We start from the raw sequence: 25234 nt of genomic DNA, 5'->3' as shown, positions 1-25234 counted from the left end.
GCTGGCTGGCTGCTGGCTGGAGGGAAGATGAAGCCGACTACTGGAAAGTCCACCACGTCATCATCCAAGTTGCAGCTGCTCTTCCAGATGTGATCGCCTTTGCTAGAGTAGAATAACAGGTGCCCTGTGTATGGCTCCTGATTGGATGAATTTGTTATTTTCCATTCTTGCTAGCAAAGAGGATCATAAACAGTTCATGTGCAAATCAAAATTCAGATGAGGTATCAGCTCACACCAGTCAGAATGGCCATCATCAGAAAATTCATAAACAGCAAATAACGGAGAGGGTGTAAAGGAAAAAGAAATTGTTTACACTATGGAAAGTAGCATGGAGGTTCCTCAAAAACTAAAAATAGAGCTACCATATGACCCAGCAATCCTACTCCTGGGCATAAAACCAGGGAAAACCATAATTCAAAAAGATACATGCACCTTAATGTTTATAGCAGCACTGTTTACAAGAGCCAAGAAATGGAAAGCACCTAAATGTCTGTTGACAGAGGAATGGATAAAGGAGATGTGGTACATACACACTGTGGAATATCACTTGGTCATAAGAAAGAACAAGCTAATGCCATTTGAGGCAACATGGATGGACCTAGAGATTCTCATACCGAATGAAAGGTCAGACAAAGAAAGACAAATACCATATAATATTGCACATATATGGCATCTAAAAAAATGATGTCAATTAATTTATTTACAAAACAGAAATAGACTCACAGACAGAGAAAGCAAGCTTATGGTTACCAAAGTGGGGAGGGTGTAGGGATAAATAAGGAGGTTGGGATTAACAGATGCACACTACTATATATAAAATAGATAACCAACAAGAAAAAAGAATAAATATATGTGTGTGTATATATATATATATATATATATATATATTCTTTTTCCAAATTCATTTAACATTTTTATTTCCAATATTTTGCATTCTTTATCTGGTAAGTCATTCACTTCATTATTTATTTTTTATGGTTTTTCTCCTGCTCATTTGCTGAGAGCAGATCCTTTGCCATTTCTTTTTTTTTTTTAATTGGAGGACAACTGCTTTACAATGTTGTGTTGATTTCTGCTGTGCAACAACATGAATTATTCATAAGTATACAAATGTCCCCTCCGTCGTGAACCTCCCTCCCATCCTCCACCCCATCCCACCCCTCTAGGTTGTCAAAGAGGCGCTGGATTGAGCTCTCTGTGTTATACTACAAATATGGTATTTTTTGTTCTCTTTCTGACTTACTTCACTCTCTATAACAGGCTCTAGGTTCGTCCACCTCACTCAAACTGACTCAAATGCGTTCCCTTTTATGGCTAAGTCATATTCCACTGTATATATGTACCACCACTTCTTTAGCCATTCTTCTGTTGATGCCATTTCATTTTGCTTAACTTCCTCTGCATCTGTGAACTTAGGTAAAACGGTTATCTATTGTGGTCTTCAAGTCGTGTTCTTACGTGAGAACATCCCTATATACACTGTGTTTCCAAAGCCTTTGAGGGGAGAGCTGGGTTTGATGTGGGTGCAGTCCTGTCTTTCCCCAGGTAGGCAGGCAGCTGTCACCTTGCTGGGGTGGGGCTGAGGTGGAAGGGCTGGAGCTGCAAGCTGGTTTGAGGCAAGCCTTCCTCTCTGCTCAGTGGCCATCACTGCCCTAACTGGGGGTGGTGTCTGGTCCCAAGTTTCTGGAGCAGAAACCCTGTGGATCCTTGCCTCAGTGGGATCTGTGCCCTCGAAGTGTGTTTTCCCCTCCCCACAAGGAGATCCTTTCTGTGTGGAGTGGGTGGGTGGGGGGGAGTACAGAAACCAGTGTGTGCAGGCTCCCAGTGTGGATGGGGATGCTGTGCTGGAGCAGCCTTGTCAGAGCTGTGAGCCGCTTCCAATGCGCTGTTAGGTTAAGTGCCAGCAGGGTAGCCCTGTCCACCCAGGCTCTGCCCAGGACCAGGGGTCTTCTGTGTGAAGGTCCAGCTTCTCCGCACCTGTGGCTGCGCAGACCCAGTGCTGCCCTGTGACGTGGAGCGAGCGGGACTCTAGTGTCTGCTCCACTGGGGCTGGAACAATTGCAGCAAGCCTGGCAGCGACTAGAACAGACCTTTCTCTGTCCCACCTGTGGACGAGCCAGTCCATGCAACCCTAAAGGGCACAGTCCAGGATTCCACAGCCCTCCTTGATTCCCAGAGGTCCTCCAAGCGGCAAGGGAGCTCGTCTTCCCCACGTAGGGTTCCGAGACCGGAGCTCCCAATCTGTGCTTCTCGTGGCTCACTCCCTGGGACAAGTGTCTACCCGGGCTGTCTCCCTTTTCCTCTGAGTTCCCTCCCAGGGGTCCAGATCCCACGTGATGGTTTTCCACTCCCTACGTGATTACCTGTGTATTTTTCTAATAGCCTTGCTTGTACAGGAGTCCTTCTGCCTGTTTCCAGGTATCTTCCATGAGAACTATTCCACCTGTAGATTTTTTGGATGTGTTTGTGGAAAAAAGTGAACTCCATGTTCTCCTACTCTGCCATCCTGATACATCTCCAGAGTTGTGTACTTTTAATAGAGACAATGGGCTTCCAGATGACGCTAGTGGTAAAGAACCCGCCTGCCAATGAAGAAGACGTAAGAGACTTGGGTTCAATGCCTGAGTTCAGAAGATACCTTGGAGGCGGGCACAGCAACCACTCCTGTATTCTTGCCTGGAGAATCCCATGGACAGAGGAGCCCGGCGGGCTATAGTCCATGGGGTCGCACAGAGTCGGACGTGATGGAAGTGATAGCACTCACTCATACATGATAGAGACAGCATTGCTGGCAAAGTTTCAGATATTCTTTATCTGACTTTTTACAGAAAAGCCAGGTTTTTCATCTCCTGTAGTCAACAGTATTCTCTTCAGTATAGTCTGTGGGTATTGGTCTTTTTGTGTCTTCTATGTGTTTTTGAGTCAATTTTGGTCATCTATATATATCCTTGGATGAGATGACCAACAAGGACCTACTATATAGCACAGAGAATTCTGCTTAATGTTATGTGGTGGCCTGGATGGGAGAGGAGTTTGCAGGAGAATGGATGCATGGATGCATATATATATATGAAGGCTGAATCCCTTCACTGCTCACCTGAAACTATCACAACATTGTTAATTGACTATACTCCAATATAAAATAAAAAGTTAAAAAAAACCTATTGCATCTTTATCTTTTCTGTTTTTTTCATTACTAATAATATGTTGATAATAACTTCTATTTTGATAAAAATAAGACTTGGTTAGATGCTATTTTACTTAATAGGCATAATTTATTTGCTATTTATTTTAATGAATTTTTACTTCTGATTTTATTGTCTATTTTTTTTTTAAATTAGCTTTGTTCTTTTTTGTAATTTCTTGGGCTGAATGTTTAATTCAATTATTTAAAACATTCCTGAATTATAATGAATGCATGTATAGTCATAAATTTTCCTCTCAGTGCTGCTTTTGTCTAAATCCATTACTTTTGATATATGGAGATTCATGGCTTATATATAAAGTTCATAATCTTTGCTTTTGATTCCTCTTTAACTCATATTTTCTTTATAAATGACCTTCAAATTTTGGGATGTAGTACTTTATAGGTATGTATGCATTTTGTGTCATTTGGAGCTAATGAATGTGTACATTTTGAGTCATTTGTAGCATATATATATATATATGTATGTATATACACATACATATATATACACTCACATATATGAAAGTGAAAGTCACTCAGTCATGTCTGATTCATTGCGACCCCATGGACTATACAGTCCAAGAAATTCTCCAGGCCAGAATACTGGAATGGGTAGTCCTTCCCTTCTCCAGGGGATCTTGCCAGTCCAGGGATCAAACCCAGGTCTCCCACATTGCAGATGGACTCTTTACCAGCTAAGCCACCAGGGAAGTCCATATATATATATATACATACATATATATGTATATATATATATTTGGCTGGACCATGCAACATGATGGATCTTAGTTCCCCAACCAGTGATCAAACCCATGCCTCCTTTGGTGGAAGTGTGGAGAGTCTTAATCACTGGACCACCAAGGAAGTCCCAGCTAATATCTAGTATATTACATTGTGGCCTGTATAAATTCTTTCTCCTGGAATTAATTGAGTTATTCACTGTGGCCTTATACATGGACATGGTCTACTGTTGCAGGGTCAAAGAATTCGGGTTTGGGGTTCTAAGAATATGTGTGGATTGTTAAAATTTCTTTGTGATTTTTTTTCTATAAATTTTTTTTTGCTATAAAATTCTGTCTATATTAGATCAATCATGTTAATTGTGTCATTTGAATTCTGTCCTCGGAATCACATTGTCCTTAATCTGGACTGATGGGAAAGGGAGGGGAGGAGAGACAGTATGGATGTGAAATTGAGGGTGATTCTACTAAGTACTTCATATTTCATGCAGTACAGACCTACTCAGGGGCAAAGACAATTATATATCTTGTTAATAAAACACACAGAAGAAGCAAAAAGCAAACAAATTCTATACATTTCTATTTACTGCATCTGACAGTTTTTAAAAGATGCATGTGAAAATCTCTTACTGTGAGTTGCATACTTCTTTTGTTTTTAATTAATATAAATATTTTCTGTACATGCCTTTCCTATAGCATATGAGGCAAGAAAATTCATGATTATCATATATTCTTTAGGTAAGCTATTTCTTCCCTTGTTGAGTTTAGTCTCTTAATGAAGTCATCAAAGGCATTCCTCATTTCTGCTATGTCTTTTAGATTTCTAGCACTTCTTTTGATTGTTTTTTAGAAGATCATCTGTTTGTTTATATTACCACTTGTTGTTGCCTGTTGCTACTTCCCCCTAAAAGCCTTTATCATGTTATTCAGGGTTATTTATCTAACTATTATTTATTTACTTTTTTGGCTGTGCCATGTAGCTTGCACAATTTCAGTTCCCTGACGAGGCACTGACAGAACCTGGGCCACAGCAATGAAATCACCGAGCCCTAATCACTGGACTGCCAGGGGATTCCCTAATCACTGTTATTTTAAATTTCCTGTTTGAGAATTCAAATACCTGTACCATATCTGAATCTGGACTGATGCTTGTTTTGTTTCTTCAGATGATTTTTTCTTGCTTTTTAGATTGCCTTGTCATTTTTTCATGAAATCAGAACATGTTTTACCAGCTAATGGGGAGTGAGTGGACAGGCCTTTAGTTCTCAGCTAATCTGGTTAGGATTTGGGCTTTTCTTACTGTTTGCTGTGGTTTGAGTGACAAGGCTCCAGATTCTTCTTGTGTCATATTTTTTTTTTCCTTCTTGGACTGTAAGTACTTCTCAGAGAGAGTCTGCTTGCTTACAATTGTAATCCACTATTATTATTATTAATCATTTTTATTATAAGATATGGGTGAGAGCATGGAGGAGGGCATGGCAACCCACTCCTGTATCCTTGCCTGGAGATTTCCATGCATAGAGGAGCCTGGCAGGCTACAGTCCATGGGGTGGCAAAGAGTCGGTCATGACTGAGCGACTAAACTCAGCACAGCACATGGGTGAGAGAGGGCATTCTGTAAACTTCCCATTAAATCTCTTTCATGGGGACTTTACCTCTGATTGTGACCCTCAGGAGTGATTTTTCCTGTGTAGCTTCTCCTCTTAGACGGACAGGAAGGCTGGGGGTGGTGGGGGTGGGAAGAGGAACACCCTTCACACACAACCCTGGGACCAGGTCCTGATGCATTCCTTTCCCCTGCGGAGTAGGCTCTTGTTATGGAGAAGTCTTGGGCATCTGTCCCGAAGCTCACTCTTCCCTCCCGCTGTGAGATCCACTAAGGGACCTTTCTCCAAACTTCACCATGACAGTCAGGGAGGTCCCTGGAAGTGAAGTCCAAGAAGCGTGCCGCTTACTAAGCTCTCAGCACCCAGGAGGGTCTCACTCTTATATTAGTCCACATTCTGCCTCCCATAGCTTGGCAAAAGCACCTGTAAGAGTCCCTATCCATTTACAGCTTTGGGGGCTTCCACTCCAGGTGAAAGAAAGCAAAATTGCTACTTGTTCTGTCATGTCCAGCTGATTGCAACTTCATAGACTGTAGTCCACTAAGCTGTTCTGTCCATGGAAATCTCCAGGCAAGAATCCTAGAGTGGGTTGCTATTTTTTCCAGGGGACCTCCCCAACCCAGGGATCAAACCTGGGTCTCCTGCATTGGCAGCCAGGTTCTTAACCATCTGAGCTGCCAGGAAAGCCCAGTCCAGATCTCAGTTAGGAAGCTCTAGATTTGACAGTCTTCCCGGAATTTCAGATGGTGGTTTTCACCACAGACTTAGTACTCTGAAAGGTTTAAGGAAAATCTCTGATTTTCAGTTTGCTCAGCTTTTTCTTGCCTTAAATGCAGAAGTTACAACTTCTGGGCTCTTCCTAGCTCTCTGCATCCAAAACTAGAGTTCCTTAATCTAAGCTCTCATTGTAAGTATCCTTGTTGTGGGTCTCATTTAATGCTTTTCATGTTACAGTTTACCTTACTTGATTTTTAATTTATCATTTGTTTAATGCATCCTTTGATGTTTTGTTATTGATAGCCTTTTAATGTGACTTTCTTTTTGTCTTATTCCTTCTGAAAGGCACATAGCTGGATTTGTTTTTTTAATCCAACCTAGTGTCTGCCTTTTAATAGGACAACTCAACATATAACTGCTGTATCATCATTGTTGCTTTGTGTTGTGAGGATTCTGACCTTGATTTCCCAAATTCACGATTTGTTTTTAGTAGTCTATTTTTAATTACCTTTATTAACATTTTCTTAATACACAGAAGTCATGTTGTGGTTGTTTTAATTTTTTTTTAATTTTTGGGTTCTCTGCTCAATTCTTTGAAGCATCTTCTTGTATTAGTTTAAAAATTCTTTTTTAAAAATATTTTTTAATGGGGTATACTTGATTTACAATGCTATGTTAGTTTTAGGTTTACAGCAAAGTGAATCAGTTATATATACATATATTTTTTAATTTTCCTTTTTAACCTTTTCTTTATATACAAATATCATTCTCTTGCTGTTTTATATTAAAAATATTAAAAATATTTATTAAAAATATATTAATAAATATATATTATAAATATATTAATAAAGAATATATTTTTAATATATTAAAATATTATATATATATATAGATGCACACTATTATATATATAAAACAGACAACTAATAAGAACCTACTGTATAGCACAGGGGACTCAACTCAATACTACATGTCCACTCTGATTTTAGATTCTTTTCCCACATAGGTCATTACAGAGTACTAAGTTGAGTTCCTGTGTTATATAGTAGGCTTTAATTAGTTGTCCATCTTTTATGCATATAGTAGTGTATATATGCCACCCCTGGTCTCCCAATTTCTCCCTCCCTCCTTTCTCCCTTGGTGACCATAGTTCGTTTTCTACATCTGTGACTCTATTTCTCTTTTCTAATTAAGTTCATTTGTAGCATTCTTTTTTGGATTCCACATATAAGTGATAATATTTGTTTTTTTTCTATCTGCCTGCCTTTGCTTAGTATGACAATCCATGTTGCTACAAATAGCATTATTTTGTTCCTATTTATGGCTGAGTAATATTTCATTGTATATATGTATCACAGCTTCTTTATCCACTCTTCTGCTGATAAAGTGTCAATGTAGTCTATTTTTAGTTTCCTTTATTACTTTACAAACATCATTTTGTTGCTGTTTTACATTTAAAAAAATTTGCTCTCTGCTCATTTTTTAAAGTGTTTTCTTGTGTTATTTTAAGAATCCATTTTTATTTCCTTATTTATACCTGGGGAATGTGTCACCCAGGTGGTGAGAAGTTAAAAATGAATCCTATTACCAGTTGGCAACGAGCATGGGCTGGAAAGCTAACCACAGATTGAGTGACTTTATTTGGATGCCTCCAGGCTTGTCAGCTCTTACAGAGGGAACAGTGAGAGACATTCTTCTCCTGGCTTCCTGGTCCCCTGGCCAGTCCTCCTTAGGGGAATAGGATGGGTAACAGCTTTATGCTTTTCCCAGAACCATGATCAGAAAGCAGACAGGGATGTTTCTCCATGAAAGCCACAGCTTGGGATGTCATCACCTGAGTCTCCCCAGTGGGCTGCTGCAAAGCCTTGGGATGGACTCTGCTTCTGGCGGGGCCCCTTGGAAAGAGCACCTTGTACAAGAGGCTATGTGACCTCTTGCTTCTCCCTAAGCTGTGGCCCTTGGCTCCAACTTCCTAGAACACATACACACTCAGATGACTAGAGGAAATTTTCTTTTTTTAAATAAAGATTCGTTAGTAGCAGGAAGCTCTTTTGCTGGTTGTTAACTTTTTCCCATCTTCTTGAATAAAAAAGTTAGACAAGCAACACATTCATATACTGAGGTCTGCAAAATTGCAGCATTGTGAACCTGATGAAAATGAAAGAATATTCAATATTTTATCTTCTATAAGTAAAAGAATTCCTCACATTTGAATTAACTAAAGTAAAAAACTGTACCTGTATGTATTAGACAAACTTTTCGACTATTATTTTGCATCTGGCCAAGTGAAATCTCTCAAATCAAGGCTGCTCTATTTATTCACAAAAAACTGTTATCCTGATAAATTGTGAAAATGAAGAGACCTATTTCTTGAAATACATTTTGTCCTACTTGTCAATGTGGAGAATGCAAAATATATTGCTTTAGAAACAACAGAAATAGCATTAAATTTGCTGAGCTTCATTCACATGTTAACATTTGAGCTTTTTTGACCTCCTTAAATCTTGGCACACTTCCTGCTTCCTGGCTTTTCTCATCTTCCAGATCAATTCCCATTTGGAGACACAAATTTGTTAAAAGCAGCATTTAAGTGTTCATAATGAAATCAGTGGGACTGCATTAAATGCCCTCTATTATAAAATCTGAAATATATTCTTCCTCTAGTCGAATAAAGCCTCTTTTGCTTTTAGCTATTCCATCAGTAACACTGTACCTGGTTTGGCATTTGGAGAAGACATTGTTTGTCTTGATTTTCAAATGGAAACAATTAACTCAATCAACTGCACATATTTTTTTCTTACAATTATACCAACCAAATGGAATAAAGGAAGAACTATTTCTGGAATTCTTTTATTTCTTTGAGAAAACAAACTCAGACAGAAACACAAACAAACAAAACCCTACAATCTTCCAAGGGATGTAGACTTATGTCTCAAGTATAGTATTTATCTGTTTTTGTACGTTTGTCTTTCAAACTATGTGTCATTACATTCTAGGTTAGAAAAAAGGCAAATATGTTATCCTTATGAAATTCAAATGTATGATTCATCTGGAAGTTTTCCAAACTCCATGGACAGAGATTTATATTAAATAGCTAGGAATTCTGACTGTGTTCTGTCATATATATTTCTCCAGTACTTAGGAAGGTAAAATCTTTAGCTCATAAATCTAGTGGAAGAGATTCCCCAGGAGTGCTCCGCATTCAACCTGTTCTTCCTCTTTGAATACTCCCAGCATGATCCTGTCCACTGCACTCACATACTCTTAATCTGTGCATCAGTCTTCTAGAGGCTTAGCAAGCAGCTGTGCTCATGGCAGCACAGGTGGAATTTCCTTGAGTAACACTGATTTGTGTTAGAACAAATATTTTTTCCCAGTATTTTTAAAATTTGAAGTATAGTTTATTTATAGTGTTGTATTAGTATCAATTGCACTCATCTCACAGGCTAGTAAAGTAATGCTCAAAATTCTCCAAGCCAGGCTTCAGCAATACATGAACGTGAACTTCCAGATGTTCAAGCTGGTTTTAGAAAAGGCAGAGGAACCAGAGATCAAATTGCCAACATCTGATGGATCATCGAAAAAACAAGAGAGTTCCAGAAAAACGTGTATTTCTGCTTTATTGACTATGCCAAAGCCATTGACTGTGTGGATCACAATAAACTGTGGAAAATTCTGAAAGAGATGGGCATAGCAGACCACCTGACCTGCCTCTTGAGAAACCTGTATGCAAGTCAGGAAACAACAGTTAGAACTGGACATGGAATGACAGTCTGGTTCCAAATAGGAAAAGGAGTACGTCAAGGCTGTATATTGTCACCCTGCTTATTTAACTTATATGCAGAGTATATCATGAGAAATGCTGGGCTAGATGCAGCACAAGCTGGAATCAAGATTGCCGGGAGAAATATCAACAACCTCAGATATGCAGATGATACCAGCCTTATGGCAGAAAGTGAAGAGGAACTAAAAAGCCTCTTGATGAAAGTGAAAGAGGAGAGTGAAAAAGTTGGCTTAAAACTCAACATTCAGAAAACTAAGATCATGGCAACTGGTCCCATCACTTCATGGCAAATAGATGGGGAAACAGTGGAAACAGTGTCAGACTTTATTTTTTTGGGCTCCAAAATCACTGCAGATGGTGATTGCAGCCATGAAATTAAAAGATGCTTACTCCTTGGAAGGAAAGTTATGACCAACCTAGACAGCATGTTAAAAAGCAGAGACATTACTTTGCCAGCAAAGGTCCATCTAGTCAAGGCTATGGCTTTTCCAGTGGTCATGTATGGATGTGAGAGTTGGACTGTGAAGAAAGCTGAGTGCCGAAAAATTGACGCTTTTGAAATGTGGTGTTGGAGAAGACTCTTGAGAGTCCCTTGGACTGCAAGGAGATCCAACCAGTCCATCCTAAAGGAGATCAGTCCTGGGTGTTCATTGGAAGGACTGATGCTGAAGCTGAAACTCCAATACGTTGGCCACCTCATGTGAAGAGTTGACTCATTGGAAAAGACCCTGATGCTTGGAGGGATTGGGGGCAGGAGGAGAAGGGGACAGCAGAGGATGAGATGGCTGGATGGCATCACCAACTCAATGGACATGTGTTTGAGTCAACTCCGGGAGTTGGTGATGGACAGGGAGGCCTGGTGTGCTGCGATTCATGGGGTCATAAAGAGTTGGACACAACTGAGTGACTGAACTGAATTGACTGATTAGTATCAAGTGTACAACAAAGTGACTCAATTATATACATGTATGTATATTTTTTCAGATTATTCTCCTTTATGCCAGTGCCATTTTTATTTATAAAAAAAATTTAGGTGCAAAATTACCTAACAAATACCATTGAGATAGAGACAGTCAATTGTGGATAGAAATTGGTAGGCGGTCATGTTCTGGACAGAATTTGTTAATGGAGCAATTTACATTAACAAATACCATAAATAATTTCTTGGGTTCATTTTACTGCTATGTTAATAAGGTTACCTAAAAGAAATTAATATAGCACAGAACTGAAATAACGATGGTGTGTTATTTTGGAATCACAATATTACTTTGAAAGAGATTTACTCTCAGTGCAAGCTCATTACAGTGTGCTTAATCTGTTTTAAAGACATGCAATGTTTTACAGCAATTCAAAATCAACATGTTCTTTTGCTAATCATACGTCTTAAATGCAAGTCTGGACTTTTAATCTCCCACTTAAAGTTCTTCAGTAGCTCTCATAGTCTTCAGAATAAAGTGAAAATAAAACCTTAGGCATGCTGTTCAATGTTCTTCATTACCTGGTTTTATTCTCCTCTTGGCTTCATCTTCACTTTCCATTCCCCCATGATGCTCCAGTCATGGTTTAGTTCTGAATACCTTTGAGACTCATATTCAATTCATATGTTCATATACATCCTCTTTAGGAAAAAAAAAATACCTGCACTTGAAGAACTTCTATCCTGCTAAATTCTAATTATTCCACAATGCTCATCTCCTTTGGGAAACACTCATGACTCTCCCCATCTGTGCTGTGCCCTCTAAGAGTTCTATTTCCCTTACTTTGTCTGTTTCCCTTACTTTGGATGCCTTCAGTGTTAAGTAAAATTTCTTACTAGTTTTTATATTTCAGTTGGCTCCACAACGTTTGGCCCAGAGGAGATATTTGGAATATATTTTTATTAAAAGAAAAATAGAATAAAAGTGAGATATGTGTCATTTCATCAGCCTTATTGAGTCATTTTCTTACTAAAAATAAATGACATCTGTTGCTATTGTTCTAACCCTCTACCATTTCTACCTTCACCAACTTTCAATAACTGGATCCTAGGTTTCAATAATTCACAAATAAAGTATAGGAAACAGTTGAACTTATCACAACTGATAAATAAAAAAGTTGGACAAAATAATAATACAAAAATCTTTATCAAAAGTGCAGCTAATTATTTCATCTTTGGATTAACAGTGTTTACTTGGTACTATCAATTTCAACTAATGAGATCTCCTGTTATTGACACTTGATGACTTATATATGAGGTTTAAAAGTATCCAGAAAGTCTCAAAAGAAAGCTCTTTAATAGGAATTAGCTTTCTACTAATGTTTGTAGAATCTATGTACATCTGCCTCCTGAGAAATCTGTATGCAGGTCAAGAAACAGCAGTTAGAACTAGACATGGAATAACAGACTAGTTCCAAATTGGGAAACGAGTACAACAAGGCTGTATATTGTCACCTTGCTTATTTAACTTATATGCAGGAAACATCATGTGAAATGCTGGACTGGATGAAGCACAAGCTGGAATCGAGATTGCCGAGATAAATATCAGTAACCTCAGATACACAAATGACACCACCCTTATGGCAGAAAGTGAAGAACTAAAGAACCACTTGATGAAAGTGAAAGAGGAGAGTGAAAATGTTGGCTTAAAGCTCAACATTCAAAAAACTAAGATCATGGCATCTAGTCCCATCACTTCATGGCAAATAGATGGTGAAACAATGGAAACAGTGAGATACTATTTTTTTTGTGTGTGGGGGCGGGGCTCCAAAATCACTGCATATGGTGACTGTAGCCATGAAATTAAGACACTTGCTCCTTGGAAGAAAAGCTATGACCAATCCAGACAGCATATTAAAAAGCAGAGACATTACTTTGTCAACAAAGTTCCATCTAGCCAAAGCCATGGTTTTTTTAATTCAAGTTTATGGTAAATTACTTAGTTTTCAGAAGAAGGTTTTTATATTTAAATGCTGGAAACACTGTTTTATGATGCAGGGAAAAGATGAAAGTGAAGGGAAGGGAGAGAAGACGGTAAGTGTTACTGGTCTCTGAACATATGAGAGGGCTGGGACTCAGAGCTGATGATGGACAGCAGGAGAAAAGGAGAAGAAATGTTTTCTTTTAGCTGAAATGGAAGGAAAAAAGAAAAGTACTTCTCTTCAGTACATTGTTGAATGAATGTAGAGTGAATGATGACTTCTGCTTTCTCATCTGTTGAAAATGAATAAGGACAGAAGTGCAGGGGGATTTGAGTATCATGGAGAGTGTATGAAACAACCATGGAAACCAGAGCAAACATAATAAGGTCCATTTACCATAAATGCCATTAAAGCTATCCTTATAAGAAATTGACAGTAATTTTCCACTCAGTTTTGGAGAAAGCAGGTGATGGGCTTCAAACAGGATTGGAATTTTGTCCAGGAAAGGTAGCATTACAGTGCAGGATATTGATAAGAAAGATATTGATAAGAAAGATATTCTTGGAAACTGCCCAACCACAGTTTGCATCACCTTGTCAGCCATTGAAAACCAACCAAATATTCAAGCCAAAAATAACTAGCCTGCCGGCCTTGTTTTTGGCCCTCTGCACACTTGGATCTATTACCCGCATCCTCTCACGGTCTGTTGTGCATCCTCAAGGTCTAGACAACACCGACCCTGGGGATTTTGTGTTATTGTTGTCCCTCTTATTCTATTTACAGCCAACTTCTTCAGTGCCTTTCTTGCTCCTTGTTTGTCTCTCCCATCATTTTCTCCAGATGATTCAAGTGCTCATTCTACAAAACAAATCCAGTCACATGATTCCCTTCTCTTAAGACACTTCCCTCTTTATTTCAACCTATAAAATAGACATCATTGTCAATGAGGCCCTTCATTGTCTGGTCCATGAACCCGCCCAGCTTCATTTTCTGTCACTGTCTTTCTTGAATTGTGAATTCTTTAGGTTCCAGAAAAATAAAACTCTATGGAAATATGTGCACACTGTGTATTGTACATCTATGTCTTGACATGCATCTTTTCACTTGTTAGTAATTCCCTTTGGTCATTCTGGCAGTCATCTATAAAACCCAACTCAGACACCAAAGAGAAATGGCAATGCCAAATGAAATGGCAATGGAAATGGCAATCGTTCTCTTAGCATTCACTAAGGTAGTTAATCAATGCGGATGGTGATTGCAGCCATGAAATTCAAAGACATTTACTCCTTGGAAGGAAAGTTATGACCAACCTAGATAGCATGTTAAAAAGCAGAGACATTACTTTGCCAGCAAAGGTCCATCTAGTCAAGGCTATGGTTTTTCCAGTGGTCATGTATGGATGTGAGAGTTGGACTATGAAGAAAGCTGAGCACCAAAAAATTGATGCTTTTGAACTGTGGTGTTGGAGACTCTTGAGAGTCCCTTGGACTGCAAGGAGATCCAACCAGTCCATCCTAAAGGAGATCAGTCCTGGGTGTTCATTGGAAGGACTGATGCTGAAGCTGAAACTCCAGTATTTTGACCATATCATGCGAAGAGTTGACTCATTGGAAAGGACCCTGATGCTGGGAGGGATTGGGGGCAGGAGGAGAAGAGGACGACAGAGGGTGAGATGACTGGATGGCATCACCGACTCAATGGGCATGAGTTTGAGTAAACTCCGGGAGTTGGGTTTACACCAGGGAGGCCTGGTGTACTGCGATTCACGGGGTCGCAAAGAGTCGGACACAACTGAGCGACTGAACTGAACTCAACTGAAGGTCGTTAATCACTCTCCACAGGGAGCTGTGGGTACCACATATATGTCTTTTGTTGTAATGAAAAAACTCTAGTGCTACCCTGATACGCCACTCTTCCCTGCTTTTAGCTAACATTCTATTCTTACATGAGACATAAAAAGCATTGAGATTGTCATACTAATTGAAGAAAGCCAGACAGAGAAAGACAAATATCGTGTGATATCATTTACATGTAGAATCTAAAAAAATGATATGAACTTATTTACAAAATAGAAATAGACCCACAGACATAGAAAGCAAACTTGTGGTTACCAAAGAGAAAAGTGGGGGGAATGGATAAATCAGGAGATTGGGATTAACATACATAACTGCTATATATAAAATAGATGAACAACAAGGACCTATTGTATAGAATAGGGAACTACACTCAGTATTTTGTAACAACCTATAAGGGAAAAGAATATGAAAAAATATATATATATGCATATATAACTGAATCATTTTTCTGTACACCTGAAACTAAGACAGCATTGTAAATCAATAATACTTTCATTAGCTATATATATAAAGAAAAAAAAAGCAATGCTTTCACCATTCGTTTAACCTAACAGGAAACTATTACATTGTTTTTGCACAGAACAGTTTTCTGAATTATATCTATTGGACCTCTAGACTCATGTATGGAATATTTATAGATATAGCATAAAAACATTTTCTGGTCAAACATGTTTTGGGGAAACTAGATTAACAACATTGGTTCAGCAACATCGAAATGTTTAAGACAATAGAACGTTTAATCTGCTAGGGTACTTTATAAGTCTTAGAAGACATGATAGATGAAAATTTCCAAACTTTTAGGCATTGACATTTTCTTTTTTTTCCCATTAAGCACACTGAGGGCTAATGAAGCAGACAACCTGCTTTAGGAAGTGCAAGAGAACTGCATCCAAACATTTTATTCTGGTCCCACTTTTTCTAACCCAACTGAAAGCTTTGGTCACTTTTCTGCTGCCTCCTCTCTTCCCGCATGCTAGCTTCAGAACTAGATCTTCATCTTTGTGCCCTCATTCCCTCTGCTAATGCTGCTAACCTAGAACAAATGTCCTTCTCCTCTGCACCAGGACCATACAGAAACTCTGTGGATGTCTGAACCACCAGGGAAACCCAAAGTAAGCTTTAAAAATTAAATTAGAGAAGGGGCTTCCCTGGTGGTCCAGTGGTTAAGAATCTGCCTGCCAATGCAGCGGACACAGCTTTGATCCCTGGTCTAAGAAGATCCCACATGTGTGGGACAACTAAGCCCATGCGCCTAGCTACTGAAAGCCGTCCACCCTAGAGCCTGTGCTCTGCAACGAGAGAAGCCGCTACAAGTCCAGGCCCAACTCTGCACAGCTAGAGAAAGCCTGTACACAGCAAGGGAGACCCAGGGCAGCCAATAAATAAAAATAAGTTTTTAAAAATTAGGTTAGAGAGATATGTTTAAAATGCACAGCAAGAAAAAAATAAAATAAAATGCACAGCAAGCTTATGTCTAGAATGGTGTTTAATAACACTAATGAGAGTTATCTTTGGAAAAAAAACAGTTTATGTAAATTAGTACATAGGCCATTATTGTTAGGTGATTGAATCTAATAAAACAAATATTCATCTTGATTTCTAAGGATGGTGTCACAAAAATGAACAGATTCTGATTACTTCTGTGTAACGATTTAAGAAGACTTCTTGCCTAAATATTCATGTTTAGAATATTTAAACCTTCATAGTTGTCTTTTGTTCAAAGTAAATCTTTTCTTTTTTAAAAAACATATACACTACCATGAAACTCCACTCACCATAAAAAACTAAGAAAACATTCCAGCAATATTTCTTTCTGTTACCAAAATACTGTCTGTGCCCCACTTCTTTGGAATAATTTTGGTAACTCTGATTCTAGTCCCTGTCTCTAAGAAGAAATGCATGATTTTGAGAAGAAAACAATGTATCTATGGCATTTAAAATAATCTTTGGAGAGATGGTTCATGAAAATACAAAAATAGAAATATATACTAGTGAAATAAAACCAGAAACTATGAGATGCAAAAAAAAAAAAGGCACAGAAAGCTTAAGTAGTTATTTAATGATAACGTGATGAGCTTAGTTTGCTTCATGAACCTGATTTTAAATTTCATTTTAAAACCATAATAATTTCATGAAGCTAATGGCTTGCTTTCTATAACTTACTTTTAAATATTTGTACTACCATCATACATTTACTTGCTAATTCTACTAAACAGTTGCTAAGATAGGATTTCTTAGTCATCATCTCTCACATTAGAGACAAAAATTGTAAGTAGAATTTGCTTGTGGGCAAATAGAAAACCTTTTCAACAAAGACACAGATTTTGAATCCACAATATGCATTTTTGGAACTTCCAGCTAATCTAGCTTGATATTAGAAAACCTAGAGAAATAAATTCTTAATATCACTCATAGATAATACTTCTCCAATGTTAGTTGTTTACCTTGGTCTTAAAAAGAAGTAGCTAATAAGCAAAAATAAATGAACATTGACATTGGTTACAAGTTTCTAAAAGAGGTTTTGGGGTTGCTTTTTAAACTGATATGACACATCTGGTTACCAGGAGAAGACAGCTGTTGTTATGAACTTTGAAGGTGTGAACTCCTGGCTGAGGGAGGGGAGCCTGACCTCTTCCCAGACCTAGAGCTCTGCTAACAGGTGCATCCCAAACTGGTCAAGAGGCAACTATAACTTTGCTTAGACTTGGTAAAAACTGCACATGCTTTTGGCGGAGATTCTATTTTCCTGGAAGATTTGCAGACTTGAGTGACTGTTCATCTACCTCTGCCCCAGGAGCTATCATTGTTGTTTCAGAGGAGCATTTGGCTTTGAGTGGTAGGAACACGCTGACCTGTCACATGCGAACTGCAAGACAGAAGAATGAATAATTCAACACATAGAGAAAAGTCAGGAATGAACAAGAGAGAGTGAGTGGGTACATGATAGGAAAAAAATCTATGCTTATATATATTTTAAAATAACTGGAAATTTTTAATTATGGGCAGAATTTAGGTGATACTAAGCAATTCTTCATTTTGCTAGGTATGAAAATGACATTGTTGTGACATGTGAAGGTGGTTATGGCTTGCAGAGCAGAGATGCATATGGGGGCACATATTGAAATAATAGTGGGAGGGGGGATCAGGATGGGGAACACATGTAAATCCATGGCTGATTCATGTCAATGTATGGCAAAAACCACTACAATATTGGAAAGTAGCCTCCAACTAATAAAAATAAATGAAAGAAATAAATAAGAAAGATAATATGACACCTTTAGATAACATTTAAAAAGGCATATACAAAACAAATGCTCAGTTATTGATAACTATTTTACATTTGCTATATGGGGGATTGCTGCATTGTTTAAATCCCAGGTCTAAATCTTTTTTCAAACCATCACCTTATCTACACTAACTCTTCTAGATTGAAAAAAAAATGGCTTCAGTATAAATATGCCCCCCTTAGAAAAGGAATAAATAACACACAAACTGATCTATGGATGACAATTTCTTCAAAACATCTATCTGAATGTAAGTGAGTGAAAGTCACTCAGTCATATATGACTCTGTGACCCCATGAACTGTCTATGGAATTCTCTAGGCCAGAATACTGCAGTGGGTAGCCTTTCCCTTCTCCAGAGGATCTTCCCAACCCAGGGATCGAACCCAGGTTTCCCACATTGCAGGTGGATTCTTTACCAGCTGAGCCACAAGGGAAGCCCAAGAATACTGGATTGGGCATCCTATTCTTTCTCCAGCTGATCTTTCCAACCCAGGAATTGAACTGGGGTCTCCTGCATTGCAGGCGGATTCTTTACCAACTGAGCTATCAGGGAAGCTCCTATCTGAATGGAAGAGATTTGGCAAAAATCAGTGATCTTGATACTGTTGTTATTTGGATGAGCCTTAGTAATGAAACTGTACAGACCCCTGTGCACTTGTCTTTTGAAGGAAAAGGCTGACTCAAGAGTTAATGATTATGGACTTCCCTGGTGGTGTAGTGGATAGGAATCTGCCTGCCAATGCAGGGGATGAGGGTTCGATCCCTGGTCTGGAAAGATTCTACAGGCCTTAGACCAACTAAGCCCACAAACCACAACTACTGAGCCCATATGCCACAATTACTGAAGCCCGTGCATCCTACAACCTGTGCTCCACAAGAGAAACCATAGCAGTGAGAAGTCGACACACTGCAACCATAGAGTAGCCTTTGCTCGCCACAACCAGAGAAAAATCTGCACAGCAAGAAAGACCAGCACAGCCAAAAATAAATAAATAAATAAAATAAAATAAATATATAAATATATTTATATATATATATATATTATAACATAAATAAATAAATAAAAACACTCCTTTTTTAAAGGAGTTAATGATTAGGAGATGTGAAGATGTAGAAATAAAGGACAGCTATTGGACTGGAGAACTGGTAACAATTTAGACTACAAATCTGCCACACAGAACCTCCAAACTCCCAGTTTCTTATAAGAAATAGGTAATGGTTTCAAGTTATTTTTACAGAAAGCAGATCCCCATAAGCTGAAAACCACAAGCACACAGACCCTGAACTAGTTGAAACCAGAGGGTTGATGATGCTTGAAACTTCACCTTAGTGCCAACCAATCTGATACTGTGCATGATTTGATCATGCATCCTGCAGTTCCCTCCCTCACCATCCCTAAAACCCCTTTCCTAAAGCTATCGGGAGTTCAGGACTTTTGACCATAAGCTGCCTGATTCCTTGTTGGTACCTGCAATAAACTCTGCACTTTCTACTGGTGTTAGTAGATTGGTTTTTCTGTGCATGGGTAAGTGAACCCAAGTTTGATTCAATAAAGATAACACTAAATAATCACTAAGTTTACTTGTTTTTTTCCTAAGTTATGTTCTTAAAGTACGGTTATAGCATCATGTAATTTACAAAGAGGTAAGTTGAGCGCTGAAAAATTGATGCTCTTGAACTGTGGTGTTGGAGAAGACTCTTGAGAGTCCCTTGGACTGCAAGGAGATCCAACCAGTCCATCCTAAAGGAGATCAGTCCTGGGTGTTCATTGGAAGGACTGATGCTGAGGCTGAAACTCCAGTACTTTGGCCACGTGATGCGAAGAGTTGACTCATTGGAAAAGACCCTGATGCTGGGAGGGATTGGGGGCAGGAGGAGAAGGGGACGACAGAGGATGAGATGGCTGGATGGCATCACCGACTCAATGGGCATGAGTTTGAATAAACTCTGGGAGTTGGTGATGGACAGGGAGGCCTGGCGTGCTGCGATTCATGGGGTCGCAAAGAGTCGGACACGACTGAGCGACTAAACTGACTGACTGACTGACTGACTGACTGACTGAAGTAATTCTTTCTCTCTCTCTTTTTTATTTTTTTTGACTTAAGACATAGAGTATATATAATTTATCTTAAAACTTTATGATATGATCTCGGTGGTTTTACACTGAATATTCTGGCAAAACATTAAAATCTGGATAACCATACACCTCCAAGCACAGACAGTTCCTCTCTATAAGGTTAGGGCTGAGGTGGACTGTCAGATATTCAGTCACCTTTGATTGTTCTGAACTGTTTTCTCAATTAGATGAAACAATACAATGTTCAAATTCATAAGTAGGAGTTTCTTACTCATGTTTCTACTTTTATCTTCTCAAAATTATATCACACTTAATGGGTTTTGGTTGTATACAAATGTTATTTTGGGTATCATGAGCTATTATTAAATATACAATTTACAGTCACACAAAAATATTGCCCAGTTTCCAAAATCAGACACAGTTAGGTACATAGTTCTCTCAATCATTTATTAGGAAAGTGATTAACAGACTTTGGAAAAGTCATATGATGACTCTGGGTCTTTATCTCTAGTTTGTTATAATAGTGAGTTTGTGCTTGTTAAGTCCCTGCAGTTGCGTCTGACTCTTTGCAATGAACAGTAGCCCGCCAGACTCCTCTGTCCATGGGTTTCTTCAGGCAAGAATACTGGAGTGGGTTCCATGCCTCGCTACAGGGGATCTTCCCAACTCTTGGATCAAATTCACATCTCTATGTCTCCTGCATTGGCAGGTGGGTTCTTTACCACTAGCGCCAGCTGGAAAGCCCTGTAAGAATAGTATTAAATTCATAAAGGTGTAGAGGAGATAATAAACTTGTGTAGCACCTGGAAAAGAGTATGCTCTCAATCAATGATGACAATCATTATTATTGCTATTATGTGGAACAGAAAGAAAAATTAAGTGAAAAATGATTCACATATTAGTTAATCTTTAGGACTAATCCAAAGTTGGAGGTAAAGATTCTGAATCTATTACTAGAACAGCCTTTTTTACTTCAACTGCCTATATGGCAGTCAGAATTCTGTACAAACCAGGTCTATGTCTAAAACATAAGCTGCTTTAACTCACCTATGTACAACTAGAACTGGAGTTTTAATGTTCTAATAGGACATTAAAGATAACATAATCCCATCTCTTACCTTTCAATTCTATTATCCCAAGGAAGTAAATTCCCTTTCTGAGCCTCTGGTATTTCATAGAAAATAAGGTGTTAAAATAACTTGCAATCAGAGTGGAAACAAATGAAATATAGAAAAAAGAAAAGAAAAGAAAATATTGGTTAAACTAAGAGCTGGTGTTTTGAAAAAGATAAACAAAATTAATAAATATCTAGCCAGATTCATCAAGAACAAAAGAGGGCCTAGTTAAAAAAAAAGAAAAAAAAGGACAAGTTACAACTGATATCACTGAAATACAATCATAGGGTGATATTATGAACAGTTATATGCCAGTAAATTGGACAACCTAGAAGAAATATATAAATTCCTAAGACTTTTAAGACTAAATCAGAAAGAAAGAGAAAGTCTGAACAGACCAATTACTAGTAATGAAATTAAATCAGTAATCAAAGAAATTCCAAACAAACAAAAAATATGGCTTCATAGGGGAATTCTACCAAACATTTAAAGATGAGTTAAAATATTTTCTCAAATTATTCCAAAAAATTGAAGAGGAAGAAACTTCCAAACATATACACAGAGACTGGTATTACCCTGAAACTCAAACCAGGAAAATATGCCACAAAAAAGAAAATTCCAGACAATGTCCCTAATATACATAGATGAAAAACCTTCAACAAAATGTTATTAAACAAAATTCAACCATATACTAAAAGGATGATACATCATGATCAATTAGAATTTATTTCAGGGATGCAAGAATGGATCCCTGAATATTGATGGATCAATATTCACATCAATCAATGAAATACACCACATTAACATAACAAATAATAATAAAAATCACATGTTTATCTCCATAGATGTAGAAAAGTATTTGACAAAATTAAAAAATCCATTCATAATAAAAATTCTCAACAAAGTTGGTACAAAGGAAACATATCCAAAAATAATCAAAACAATTAATGACAAACTCACAGGTAATATACTCAATGATGAAAAGATGAACGCTTTTCATCTAAGATCAGGAAGAAGACAAAGATGTCCACTCTCACCACTTCTATTTAACAAAGTATTGGAAGCCCTAGCCACAGCAATCAGATAAGAAAAAGAAATGAAAAGCAGTGAATGTGAAAAGGAAGGAAAAACAACTTACTATTTGCAGATGATACGGTATTATATATAGAAAACCCAAAAGACTCCACTGCAAAACACTTAGAACTAAGAAATGAATTGAGTAAAACTGCAGTGTATAAAATCAGTATTCAGAAATACATTGTATTTATATACAGTAATAATGAAATAGCAGAAAGAGAAATCAAGAAAACAACTTCATTTGCAGTCAATCAAAAAGAATAAAATATGTAGGAATTCCTTCTTTAATTTCCCAGCTGGCAATAGTGGTGAAGAATCTGTTTGCCAAACGCAGGAAACAAAAAGATGTGGGCTTGATCCCTGCATTGGGAAGACCCCTTGGAGGAGGGCATGGCAACCCACTACAGTTTTCTTGCCTGGAGAAACTCATCTACTATTCTGTACAAGAATCCCTTAGAAGACATGGAGTAGCTCTCATAGGAACAAAAGAGTCCAAAATACAGAAATTAGGGCGCAGTCTCAAAAATGACAGAATGATCTCAGTTTTCTTCCAAGGCAAACCATTCAACATCACAGTAATCCAAGTCTATGCCCCAATCACTAATGCTGAAGAAGCTGAAGTCAAATGGTTCTATGAACACCTACAAGACCTTCCAGAACTAACAGCAAAAACAGATGTCCTTTTCATCATAGGGGACTGGAATGGAAAAGTAGGAAGTCAAGACATACTGGAGTTAACAAGAAAGTTTGGTCTTGGAGTACAAAATGAAGCAGGGCAAAGGCTAACAGAGTTTTGCCAAGAGAACGCACTGGTATAACGAACATACTTTTCCAACAAGCGAAGAGCCAACTCTACACATTGACATCACCAGATGGCCAATAACGAAATCAGATTAATTATATTCTTTGCAGCCAAAGATGGAGAGATCTATATAGTCAGCAAAAATAAGACCGGGAGCTGACTGTGGCTCAGATCATGATCTCCTTATTGCAAATTTCAGACTTAAATTGACAAAGTAGGGGAAACCACTAGGCATTTCAGATATGGCCTAAATCAAATCCTTTATGATTACACAGTGGAAGTGACAAATAGATTCAAGGGATTAGATTTGACAGAGTGCTTGAAGAACTATGGACAGAGATTTGTAACATTGTATAGGAGGTGGTGACCAAAACCATCCTAAAGAAAAAAAATGTAACAAGGGAAAATAGTTGTCTTTGGAAGACTTACAAATAGCTGAGAAAAGCAGAGAGGTGAAAGGTGAAGGAGAAAGGGAAAGATATACTCAATTGAATACATATTCTCGAGTTTCAAAGACTAGCAAGGAGAGATAATAAAGCCTTCTTAAGTCAACAATGCACAGAAAGACTAGAGATCTCTTCAAGAAAATTAGAGATACCAATGGAACATTTCACGCAAAGATGGGCACAATAAAGTACAGAAATAGCAGAACCTAACAGAAACATAAGAGATTAAGAAGAGGTGGAAATAAAATGCAACAGAAGAACTGTACAAAATAAGTCTTTATGACCCAGATAACCATGATGGCATGGTCACTCACCTAGAGCCAGACATCCTGGAGTGTGAAGTAAAGTGGGCCTTAGGAAGCATCACTACAAACAAAGCTAGTGGAGGTGATGGAATTCCAGCTGAGTTATTTCATATCCTAAAAGATGATGCTGTGAAAGTGCTGCACTCAATATGGCAGCAAATTTGGGAAACTCAGCAGTGGACACAGGACTGGGAATGGTTAGTTTTCATTCCAGGCTCAAAGAAGGGCAATGTCAAAGAATATTTAAACTACAGTACATTTCACACATTAGCAAGGTAATGCTCAAAATCCTTTATGCTAGGCTTCAAGAGTACATGAACCAAGAACTTCCAGATGTACAAGTTAGACTTAGAAAAGACAGAGGAATCAGAGATCAAATTGCCAACATCTAGCAGATTATAGAAAAAGCAAGAGAATTCCAGGAAAAACATCTACTTCTGCTTTATTGACTACTCTAAAGCCTTTGACTGTGTGGATCATAACAAACTGTGGAAAACTCTTAAAGAGATGGGGATACCAGACCACTTTACCTGTCTCCTCTGAAACCTGTATGTAGGACAAGAAGCAATGGTTAGAACTTTACATGGAAAAACTGACTGGTTCAAGAATTGGAAGGGGTAGGGCAAGACTGTATATTGTCATGCTGCTTATACAACTTACATGCAGAGTCCATGATGTGAAATGCCAGGCTGGATGAATTAGAAGCAGGAATCAAGATTACCAGGAGAAATGTCAATGATTTCAGATAAGCAGATGAGACCACTCTAATGGCAGAAAGTGAAGAAGAACTAAAGTGCTTCTTGATGAGGGTGAAAGAGGAGAGTGAAAAAGCTGGCTTAAACCTCAACATTCAAAAAACTAAGACCATGGCATCCAGTTCCATCACTTCATGGCAAATGGAAGGGAAACTATTAGAAGCAGTGACACATTTTATTTTCTTGGGCTCCAAAATCACTGCAGATGGTGACTGTATCCATGAAATTAAAAGACGGTTGCTTCTTGAAAGGAAAGCTAGACAAACCTAGATAGTGTATTAAAAAGGAGAGGTACCTCTTTGACAACAAAGGTCCATATACAAAGCTATAGTTTTTCTGGTAGTCTGTATGGTTGTGAGATTTGGCCATAAAGAAGGCTGAGCACTGAAGAATTGATGCTTTTGAACTGTGGTGCTGCTGTTTATAATAGCCAGGACATGGAAGCAACCCAGATGCCCATCAGCAGACGAATGGATGAGGAAGCTGTGGTACATATACACCATGGAATATTACTCAGCCATTAAAAAGAATTCTTTTGAATCACTTCTAATGAGATGGATGAAACTGGAGCCCATTATACAG

This window comes from Odocoileus virginianus, chromosome 12 (genome assembly GCF_023699985.2).
Source record: "Odocoileus virginianus isolate 20LAN1187 ecotype Illinois chromosome 12, Ovbor_1.2, whole genome shotgun sequence".
Lineage (NCBI taxonomy): Eukaryota > Metazoa > Chordata > Mammalia > Artiodactyla > Cervidae > Odocoileus > Odocoileus virginianus.
This window is presented reverse-complemented; position numbering follows the sequence as displayed.